Genomic DNA, 11,246 nt, shown 5'->3' with positions numbered 1-11,246 from the left:
AGGACAGACCTAGATTAAAAATCAGGAATTCTCTCACCACTGTGAGGTAAGAGGATGGGACCAGTAATTTCTGAGACCCCTCCAGCTCTAACAGTACCTAGCTCTGTTACTAAAAAAATGAACAGGAATTCACACTTGCCCAGTGCGTGTGGCTTGTATGGCATTGTGCCAAGTACTTTTTTAGTGACTCTGTATGGGTGGTATTACTACCCCCATTTTACATACAAGGAAAGAAGGGTCCAGGTCACTTACATAATTCACTCAAAGTTCTAGAGCTAAGACGTGGCACAGCCAAGACCCAAGGCCAAGGATGTCTGACTCCAAAGTCATATGCTCCACACTAGGCCATGTTATGGCATCCTCTTTTGTAGAGATACTTGGGAAAGATATTTCACTCTGGGCTACAGGCATGGGCCACCCCCAGCTCAAAAACAGGAGCATGAAGCCACTTGTTAAGATTGCTTGGAGGTGCTACTCTCATCAAATGCCAGGTCCGAAGACAGGGGCTACAGGTCCCACCATACTACAGAAATCTGGCTAGAAACTGTCCACCGATTTGCAAAGATTGAACACGTTACAAACGTTCACCTGCCTTTGTAAATCTCTGGAGCATCTTTCCCCCAGGTGAACTGGTTGCGGCCCTGGGAGAAGGAAAGGACAGTCCCTTTTGGCAGAGGTATGACTTCTGGCTTTTGCAGCTCTCTGACTTAAAATGGGCAGAACAAAAACCTGAAACCAAGTTACAATGTATAGCACACCAATGTGAGTGAAGGATCTTGCACATGGGTTTTATCAGAGAATGTACTGTAATAATTTCCCATTAGTGGCTGTTCTCCTGGCCTCCAGTCCATTCTATACCTCAGTGGTCTGGTTAATTCTCCCAAAGCACAGTTCCAGCAAGGGCCCTCTCCAGCTCAAGAGACAAGTCCAAACTCCTCAGCTTGGTATCTGAGGCCCTCCGTGGTATGCCTCTATTTCTACTTCCAGCTCCTGCCAATCTTACGGCAAACTTTACCCTACTCACTGCTCCCTGTTCATGCCTCACCTTTCCCCACAACATCGGACTGTGGCAGCTGTGCCCAGTTCTAAATTCCTTTCATCGGGTAATAATCACTCCCCTCCCCCCACCTCCCACCCCGCCCACCTTCCTTTGGAGAATTCTGCTTTTCCCCTCATTCATAGAACCCTGTATCCTCCAATAGAATCTATCTACCTGACCACATGGATTAATTCCAGGCTAGGTATGTGACCAAAGCTGAGCCCCCAAACAATCTTCTCTGGGATTCTTTTGCTGTGGATAGCAGGCAGGCTGTCTCACTCTCCTCTGATCTGTCATAACTCTTATCTGAACTCTTCTGGGCTGCCTAGCACTTTCTAGCTTGTACTATGGTTATTCTTATATTTTCTGCAAGATTGCCTCAGCCCCGCTTTCTCCAAGTGCTCCACTTCTTTTCAAGTGCTCAATTTTAACAGGCATTCCCTGACTACCTCTTCTATGCAGACATAGTTCTATGCTCTGGGGATATAGAGCTGGATAAGACATCGTCCCTTATTGAATGGACGGATGAATGAAAAACATCCTTGGGCCTCACCTAGTCTATCACAGGGGATTTGGGCAACAGAAAATAGTAAATATAAAGACCAAAGTCATTAGCCTGGCATTCAAGACCTTCTCAATCCAGTTCTAATGTTGTGCCCCTGCTACCCACACACTCTTAGCTCCAGCCAGACTGAACTGTTTGTTGTCCAGAGATGTCCCCATGTGTGTGTGTTGGCCCAGGCTGTGGTCTTCTCTCATGGTCTCTTCCTGTTTTTCTCTTCCATTCATACCTTCCCTTTCCCCATCTCACATCAGCCTCCTTTTTCTCTCTCTCTTTTATCTCTTTCCTTTCTACTCCCCCTCTTTCACCATCTCTCCCTTCCCTTTTTCTTCCACTCAGCAATTGCTGAGCTCTCTTCTGATACTTCCCTCCATCCCACTCTTACCTTTTTTTTTTTTTTTTAAGTAGGCTTCACACCCAGCGTGGCATGCAACATGGGCTTGAACTCACGAATCTGAAATCAAGACCAGAGCTGAGATCAAGAATTGGACACTCAATCAACTGAGCCACTCAGGTACCCCCTACTCTTACCTCTTAATTCTCCTCTCCCTTTTGTTTCCTGACCCCCTTCCTGCTCTGTGCACAGTCCCCTCCTCTGGGGATAAGATGGAATAAGACAAATTTAAATCAAACAGTTTCTAGATCTCATTACAAGAAGGCCTCAAAGTCAGGTGGAAAGGAGAGAGGGGAAACAGGGTGGAGGGGTTCCTGGAGGCAGAGAAAAGGCTGCCTAGCGACTGCTGGTGAATCAATGGAGAGCATTGTGTCAGTTACCCACCTCCAACCCACCCCCAGATCTTCCCTTTCCTCCCTGTGATTACAGAATTATGAAAAGTCAGAACTACAAAAACTCTTGATATCCATCTACTCTGCCTCCATAATTTTTGCAGCTGGGAAAATGAGGCACAGCTAGGGAAACAGAGGCACAGAAAAGGGAAGCACTAGCCAATTTCATCCAACAAGTTAGTGGCTCAGCAGGAACTGGAGTCCTAGGCCTCCCATCCCACACCCCCAGAATGGTGGGGACCCTTTCACACATACTACACTACCTTCCTCCCTGTAGTCACTAGTCCCTCCCACCCATCTCTACCCCACCAGGTTTGGGATTACATCTAAGGATTCCCAATCTCCCCTTCCCACTCTGCCCCCAACCAAAGACCCCTAACAGACCACATCAGAGGGTCCAGCCCTAATTCTACTAGGAGCATATTTGGCGGTGGCAGGATGCTGAAAGTGTCAATCTGGCCTGTAGTGTGACCAGTCTCCTCTTTGGGGAGCTCCATTATAAGCAGCCTCTAGTGAGTTAAGAGATGATCCCTTAGACAAGACCCTTTCTCACCCTCCCAGCCTAGCTGGCCTCCTAGAGACTCTACCTCACTCTGCCAGCCGCCAGCCATGGATTTCAAACAGAGGCCACCCAGACACAGGATGGTCCATGGCTGCCAGTGGAGGTGGCTGGAGGTGGGGGGATGGGGAGGGTGTGTTGCAGAGGCTCCACTTTCAGTCCTGCTCCTCTGCTCCACAAAGGGCCACTGTCTGAGCACAGAGGGACCCTGGAGGGAAGGCCTCCCAAGGTGCTCGGCAACAGGGCCGTGTTTCATCATGCTGGGCCTCTAGGCCAAGTAAACATCAGGGTAGAAACAGGCCTAGCAGTTCATTCCTGCAGACAGGATTCTGGTTTCATGAGGGCTCAGTGGTGTCCTCACCCAATGCTTCCCTGAGACAACGAGGGTCAAGGTCATTTGCCCAATTTTCTCCAGAAATGGAGAGTCAGGATGAGAAACTGGCTCTATCCTAGTCCACTTCCCATTGCTCAAGGAGCATCCTATTCCCCCTCTTAAGAAGCCCAAGTTTGGGGCGCCTGGGTGGCTCAGTCAGTTAAATCTCCATTTTCGGCTCAGGTCATGATCTCAAGGTTTGTGGGTTCAAGCCCCACATCAGGCTCTGTGCTGACAGCTCAGAGCCTGGAGCCTGCTTTGGATTCTGTGTCTCCCTCTCTCTCTGCCCCTCTCCCATTCACACTTGGTCTCTTTCTCTCTCTCTCTCTCTCTCTCCCTCTCTCAAAAATAAATATACATTAAATTTTTTTTAATAAAAAAAAAAGAAGCACAAGTTTTACAAGAAATTTTTAAATTAGTCCAGGAGAAGGTGAGAGCTCTTTGAGCTTGGGTAATCAGGGAAGACTTCCTAAAGGAAGTGCAATTTAGGTGGGATTCTGCCTTCATGCGTAGGTAGGATCTCCACAAACAGGAAGGAGAAATGCATTTCAGGCAGGCAGCACAGCACTGACAAGTTGTGGTGTCTGGAAATCAGGAGCATTTGGGGTTTATGAAGAGACCTATCCAGCAAGGGGAGAGAATTCACATAGGAGAAGGTGGGAAATAAAGTCGGAAAGTTTGGTTGAAAGTTAAACCATGATGAATCTTAACAGCCAAGTGAGGAGTCATGGAAGTTTCTGAGCAGAGCAGGGATGGGGTGAAAGCAGAGTATCAGAAAGCTTAGGCTTATGGTATTATGAAAGAGTCCCTACATCGAGCTCCAGTCCTCTAGATGACCTTGGGCTGGTTATGGCCTCTCTCTGGGCCTTGGTTTCCTCATCTTAAAATAAAAGGGTTACACCAGAGAATCCTGAAGACGCTTTGCATCTCTAAATGCAAAGATTCCCTGACAGGGCGACAGGGGCTACATACAATTAAAGGAGGAGAGGAGAGGAGAGGAGAGGCTGTGGCCACATGCCAGCTATCTCTGGGCTGCATTTCCGCAATGAATCATCTGCACAGAGCTGTGGAATGGCCATCATCACTACCGCCGCTGCCAGGCACTATGCTGAGTACACCCCACTCTTTTTTAAACTTCATTTTTGTGAATAGGACGTGCATATACATATTGCAAATTTTAAGTCATAAAAAGATACATGCATAGTAAAAATAAATTTCCCTCCTTCCCCTATTTTCAGCCATCCATCTCTTTTCCCACTGTCACCAGTTTCCTGAGTCTTCTTTCAGAAATAATCTATACATAGATAAAGATTCTGTGAAGATTCTTTTTTTTTACACAGATGGGAGCATACTGGACATACTTCTGTACCTTGTTTTTTTTAACTTGGAAATTCTGAAGATCTTTTCATACGAGTATATAAAGAGCTGCCTCATTCTTTGTATGGCAGATCATGATTTACTAAATTAGCCCCCTATGGATATATGTTTCTTTTCTATTCTAAACAATGCATCAGTGAATATCCTGAACATACATTATGTGCTAAGCTCTTTATATGACTTTATACTCACAACAATAATTTAAAGCAATTATAATTATATTGATCATGCAAATGAGAAAAGCGAGGCACAGAAAGATTCATTGACTTGCTCAAAATCACACAGCTCTTATGCAGGAGAATTGAGATTCCAACATGGTCAGTTTGACACCAGAGCCAATAAACTCAATTGTTCCATTAGTGCTTCTCAAACTTTATCACACATTACCATCATCTGGGGGTTTGCTAAAACATAGATCACAGATCACTGTACCTCACCGTGAGAGTTTCTGATTCAGTTCATCTATGGTGGGACCCAGGAATTTGCATTTCTAACAAGTTCCAGGGGGATCACTCTTTAAGAACCACCACACTATACCAGCTCTCTCACCTTCAGCTGTTCAGGTTGTCCAAAAAGAATGCAGTTGGAACCCAGCACTTGGCCTTGACAGGATCAGAGTTGAGAGGCATAAATCTAAGTTCCATGAGAGGAGGGTGAGAGCCCAGCACAATGTCTGGTACTCACTTGTACTCAATAAATACTTGTCAAATGAACGAGTAAATAAATGATGTACAAATGCTCCATGCCACTTGTTGCAGCCCCTGCCTGGGGAAGCCCCACTGCCCACACTGGCTGAGAGCCAACTTCATGTTGTGAGAGTCTGCAAGGAACTGAATGTCCTCCCCAAATTCATATATTGGGGTCAATGAAAAGACCTATCCAGCAAGAGTAGAGAATTCACATAGGAGAAGGTGGGAAATAAAGTCAGGAAGTTTGGTTGAAAGCTAAACCACAATGAGTCTTAACAGCCAGGTTGAGAAGTCATGACATTTTCTGAGCAGAGCAGGGATGGGGTGAAAGCAGAACATCAGAAAGCTTAGGCCTATGGTATTATGAAAGAGTCCCTACACAGAGCCCCAGTCCTCTAGATGACCTAACTAGCAAGGTGACGGTATTTGGAGGTGGAGCCTTTGGGAGGTAATTAGGTTTGAAGGACGTTATGAGGGTGGAGCCCCCCCATGATAGGATTGGTGTCCTTATAAGAAGAAGAGAATTCACATAGAAGAGACCATAGCTCTCTTTTTCTCTACTATGTGATGACAATGCAAAAAGACAGCTGTCTGCAGGCCAGGAAAAGGGCCTCACCAGGAGCAAAGTCAGCCTGTACCTTGATCTTGGACTTTCCAGCTTCCAAAACTTTGAGAAATAAAAGTTTTTTAACCCCCCAGTCTACGGCATTTTGCTATAGCAGCCCAAGCTGACTAAGACAGAGCCCTTGGGAATGGCGCCGTTTATTTCCTCCCATTCCTCATTTTGCTTATAATGAAATCAATGAGGCAGCCAGGCCTTTGTTATTAATGGAAAGGCAGCATCTTAGAATGCTAGAGCTCCATCAAGATAAGCTAGCCCAATGCTCTCATTTATTATTATTAATAACAATAACTATAAATCATAGCACACCCACGCAATTGACATGCTTACTTTTTTAAAAAAAATATATCATTCCCTCTAATCTAATCCCCTATGTTTCCTTCCCCTTTATTCTGGTACACAGCCTCTCTTTCCATCCCATGTGGTTGATGTGGCTGGTCCATACACACACACACACACACACACACACACAAACTATGAGAAAGATTTAAAGTCAGGAGGAAGTCTAAGGTCTGCGAGAGTCCCCTTCTGCAGAGCAGTGAAGCACAGACAGAGATACCTCACAAACATAGACAAAGTTTTCAGGGTCACGCGTTGTTGCCCGGAGACACCCAAACACCAGAAGGACTCCTCAAGGTGCTGACTCTGTTACAGAATTAGATGCCTGAGCTCAGGGGCCTTGAGGACCCCCATAGTTTCTTCCACCTGCCTCTCTACCTGGCCTTGAGTCCTGCTTCTGCTGCCTGGCTCCCCCACCGGGCCTCTGTCCTGGGATCCAATCCCCCAGCAGTGCCCCTGCTTTAGACCTTCCCACCCATCCCCAAAGCCCAGACTTGTGGCTGAAAATGTCTAGGTCCCAGGCCCCTGGACAAGCAACATGTCCGAAGCCACTGATTGGACAGCTGGAGTGAAGGTGGCCATTAGGGAGAGCATCTCAGGGGCCAAGGCAGTCAGAGTGGGCTGGTCAGTTGCACAGCGGGCAGGCCGTGTAACTCAACTCTTGTTGAATGCCAGGGAGGTCAGCCAGCCCGGCAGCGGGCAGGTGGAGTCAGACACAGCCGCTCTCAGTCAAGCCAAGTCAGACAGACGGACAGGGAGGGACAGTCTGGCAGACTCCATCACCCAGAGCCCCAGCCCCTGAGGCACAGACGGTCAGCCAGAGCCAGCCAGCCAGCCATGCAAACTCAGCCGCACAGCCTGACAGATGCGGTCAGCCCACACATCAGGCGGACTGAACCAACCTTCCCGGTGCCCAGCCAGGCGGGCTCCGCCACACACAAGGCTGTAGTGAGGCCCCACGCGGTCAGGGTGGTCAGCGAGTCTCCTGCAGCCAGCCAGGGAAGGGGCCCCGGCAGGAGCGTCAGGCCCAGGCCTAGTCACACTCGGCCGGCCGCTCTCAGGAGGCTTAGCAGAGATGTGGTCAAACCACCCGGCAGACAGATCAGTCGGAAAGCGGGTCAGTCAGACACAGAGGGCCTCGGTCAGTCAGATACAGCTTGTTGAGCACAGATGGGGGCTGGGCAGCCAAACGCAGTTAGATGGACTCAGTGAGACACGCCCTGTCGGACCCAGATGCCATCAGCCAGGTAGGGCAGTCAGTCAGTCAGCTGTGGTCAGGCGGACAGATCACACGGCCTCGGTCCGTCAGGCACCCACGGAATCTGCGTTCAGTCAGACACAGCCAGACAGACGGATTATCAGGCAGTGATGGCGTCTGTGGTTAGTGTGACACAGTCGGTCAGTCCAATGCGGCTTGTCAGGCTGTTGGAATCAACCAGAACGCCACAACTGCCGCGGAATCACCGGACCCGAGGCCCCGAGCCCTGTTCAGGGTGGGGGCGGGGCCTCGTTCCCGGCCGGGCCGTGGACCCGCCCCTCCTCCACCTCTCAGCCTCCAGGCGTTGCCATGGCAGCCGCGGACAAGATGCGGCTCTCTGCCCCAGCCCCCGGAGCCCCTGTGCCCCTGAGGTGGAGCTCCCAGGCCGGTTGGGGGCAGCGAGTGCGTTTGGTGACCAGGGTAAGCAGGCTGTGGCGGAACCAGGTGGGGGAACCAGGATAGAAACCCAGGCAGTCTTACCTCCTAGACCCTCAACACATCCTCTGGCCCCCTCTGTGTGATCTCGCATGGCAGAGCATGAGTTCCCTTCAGCAGCCCCCCCTGGTCCCCTACAGGACACCCAACCCTATGCTGGGCCCTGCAGCATGAAGGTCCTGCTTGAGTCTCTGCTTCAAGGACTCAGAATAAGGAGCTATCAAAACCAGGAACCTGGCCAAACCAGGGGACAAACTATGAGTCTGTCTCATCCAGTCCTGAGAAGAGAAAGCCTTTTAGTCAGAGAAGTCCAGACCAAGGGGCTGTGAGCATCGCTTCAAAGCTTCAAGTCCATAGATTTTATCAAATTCCAGCAGCGTGGGCCAGGAGTTAGAAATACATCATGGGTCATAAATTCAAATGCATACCAGGGCTAGAAAGGTAATGAAAGTCATGAAAACAAGTCAAGTGAACAAGTTGGCAAATCAGCCCCATCTAAAAGAGGCACTGCCTCTTGGCTCCTGCCCTTTGTGTTCTCAGACACCTGCTGTCTCTAGTCTTCTAGTTGGGTGCCATTGGCTAAGTCATTTCACATCAAGTCTCAGTTTCTCCGTCTGTATAACAGGAAGGAAATTTTGGCTTTATTTCACAGGGTGAAATTTTGTGGAGATCAAACACGTATGTAGGAAGTATTTTGTGAGCTGTAACGTTATAAGGTGGAGGGAGAACAAACAGGAGGTTGACTGAACATCTAATGTACATCTGCTCCATGATCTATGAATTCTGACAGCTTTCCTCTGAGGCAGGGCTTAGCATCCCTCTTGTACAGGAGATGAGAATGCCCTTCAAGGAGTGTGCTGACTTACCCGAGGTCACAAGCTTGTACATGATGGAGCCAGATTTAGAATTTAGGTCTCTCTGACTTCTGAGACCAGTCTCTTGCGCCAATTTGACAAAGTGTGGCTTGGGTCCCAAGCCAACCATCACTAAGATGATTTCAGGTGGATCCCAGATGAACATTTTAAAAATAATTATATAGTTTGTTATTTTACATTTTTGAGGAGGCTTATTGATACTACAGAAGTTCTAAATCTCACACAGCCAGGCTGTAGTAGGCTGAATAATGGCCACCCAAAGATATAGGGACCTAATCCCTAGAACCTATAGATGTTACCTTATTTGGGACAAAGATCTTTGCAGATGTGATTAAGGATGTTGAGATGAGGAGGTCATCCAAGATTATCCTAGTGGGCACTAGATACCATCACAAATAGCAGAAGGAGATTAGACAGACACACAGAGAACATGACAAGCCAGTGCAACTGTGGAGGCAGAGACTGAAGTGATACAGCCACCAGAAGGTAGAAGAGCCTATGGAGGGAGCATGGCCCTCTCAACACCTTAATTTTAGCCCAGTAAGACTAATGTTGAACTTCTGGCCTCTAGAATGATGAGAGAATACATTTCTATTGTTTTAAGCTACTTGCTTGGTGAAATTAGTTCTAGCAGACACAGGAAAAAAAATACACAGATCTGCATGACTTAAAATTCATGCTCCAAACTAGTTCACCCATCTCTTTTGTTAAAGAAACTTATTATTTTAAACAAACCTTTATATTTACAGAAAATAAATGTAAATCTTTGATTTACAGACTACAGAGATTTCCCAGAGCACGGAGTTTCCATATACCCCTCCCTCAGTCTCCCATATTGTTAACATCTTAAATGACTGTGGTGCATTTGTCACAGCTAAGAAACCAACCTTGGTACCTTCCTATGAACTAAACTCTACACTTTCCTTGGATGTCACTAGCTTTTCCACTAACATCCATGTTTGTTCCAGGGTCCCATCCAAGATACTACATTTAGTCGATATGTCTTCTGGGTCTTCTCTGACCTAGAACAGCTTCTCAGACTTTCCTTCTTTTTGATGACCTTGTCAGTTTTGTCAGAGGAGTACTGGTGAGGTGTTTTATAGAGTTCCCCTCAATTTGGACTTCTCTGGTTCACCTGGGGTTATAGGTTTTGGTGAAGGATACCACCGAGGTAATGTACTTCTCGTGACATGTGAGGGATACATGCTGTCAACATGACTTGATCACCTTTAGTACCTGGCCAAGGTAGTGTTTAGCAAATTTCTCCCTTGTGAAGTTACTTGGTTTTCCTCTCTTTCTACTCTTTGGGAGCAAGTCACTAAGTGCAGCCCACACTCAAGGGAGGAATTAAGGTCCACAGCCTGGAAGGGATAAATTATTTGGAATTCTTCTATAAGGAAGATTTAAAAAAATCTTTTTTCAACGTTTTTTTTTTTTTTTTATTTTTGGGACAGAGAGAGGCAGAGCATGAACGGTGGAGGAGCAGAGAGAGAGGGAGACACAGAATCGGAAGCAGGCTCCAGGCTCCGAGCCATCAGCCCAGAGCCTGACGCAGGGCTCGAACTCACGGACCGCGAGATCGTGACCTGGCTGAAGTCGGACGCTTAACCAACTGCGCCACCCAGGCGCCCCTAAGGAAGATTTATCTATTCTCCCCAATTTATTTATTTATTCAGTCATTTATTTACATCAGTATGGACTCGTGGATATTTAGTTTATATTTTGGGCTATAATCCAGTACTATGTTATTTCTTTTCTTCCTCAAATTGTTCTAGCTTTGGCCATTGGGGGCTCTTTCAGGTTGTCTCTTGAGTCTCTTTGAAACTAATTGTCTTGCATCTTGGTTGTACCGAGATGATTTCAAGTGGAACCCAGATGAACATTTTTTGAAGAGTTGTAGGTTTACATTACCAGACTTCGGAAAACATATAACCAGCATGTCAAATTGGTGATTTCACAAATAGCACTGAGGACAAGGCTAATGTAGTGATGATTGTATTAAGTGCGTCAATTCACAGAGAGGTATTAAGTCAAAACTGGTATTGATGGTACAGGGGTATGGAGGAAGTTGTTAAGCTGATTAGGGAATGACTCAAGTTAGAGAACTCTGTACTAGGGCAGAAGCAAACCTCAAATGCAAGTAAAGGATGGTAACTATGAGGATTATGAGCAGCCTCTCTGGGACACACCTACACACAATCCATTTCCTGGGGCCCTGCGGCCAACCCGACCTTCAGTGCAGATGTGTGCTGATGTTGATAATGGTGGAACTGTGCATGCCCAGGCCCGGGAGGGATGGGTACTGCACTGTGTTTGTTTCCTGAGAGAGTTG

At 47.4% G+C, this 11,246-nt stretch overlaps 1 long non-coding RNA gene across 1 annotated transcript; it reads left to right on the top strand.

The window, feature by feature from the left end:
• The first annotated feature begins 1,171 nt into the window (after positions 1–1,171).
• LOC132667819 (uncharacterized) lies at positions 1,172–10,798 on the top strand. Its single transcript, XR_009605384.2, has 3 exons — positions 1,172–1,241; positions 2,010–2,115; positions 10,369–10,798. It is a non-coding gene; the product is annotated as an uncharacterized LOC132667819 (long non-coding RNA).
• Positions 10,799–11,246: the final 448 nt, after the last annotated feature.

The sequence above is a fragment of the Panthera onca genome, chromosome A3, assembly GCF_046562875.1.
Source record: "Panthera onca isolate mPanOnc1 chromosome A3, mPanOnc1 haplotype 2, whole genome shotgun sequence".
Taxonomy (NCBI): domain Eukaryota; kingdom Metazoa; phylum Chordata; class Mammalia; order Carnivora; family Felidae; genus Panthera; species Panthera onca.
The sequence above is the reverse complement of the archived record's forward strand: the minus strand, read 5'-3'. Positions and strand labels throughout refer to the sequence as shown.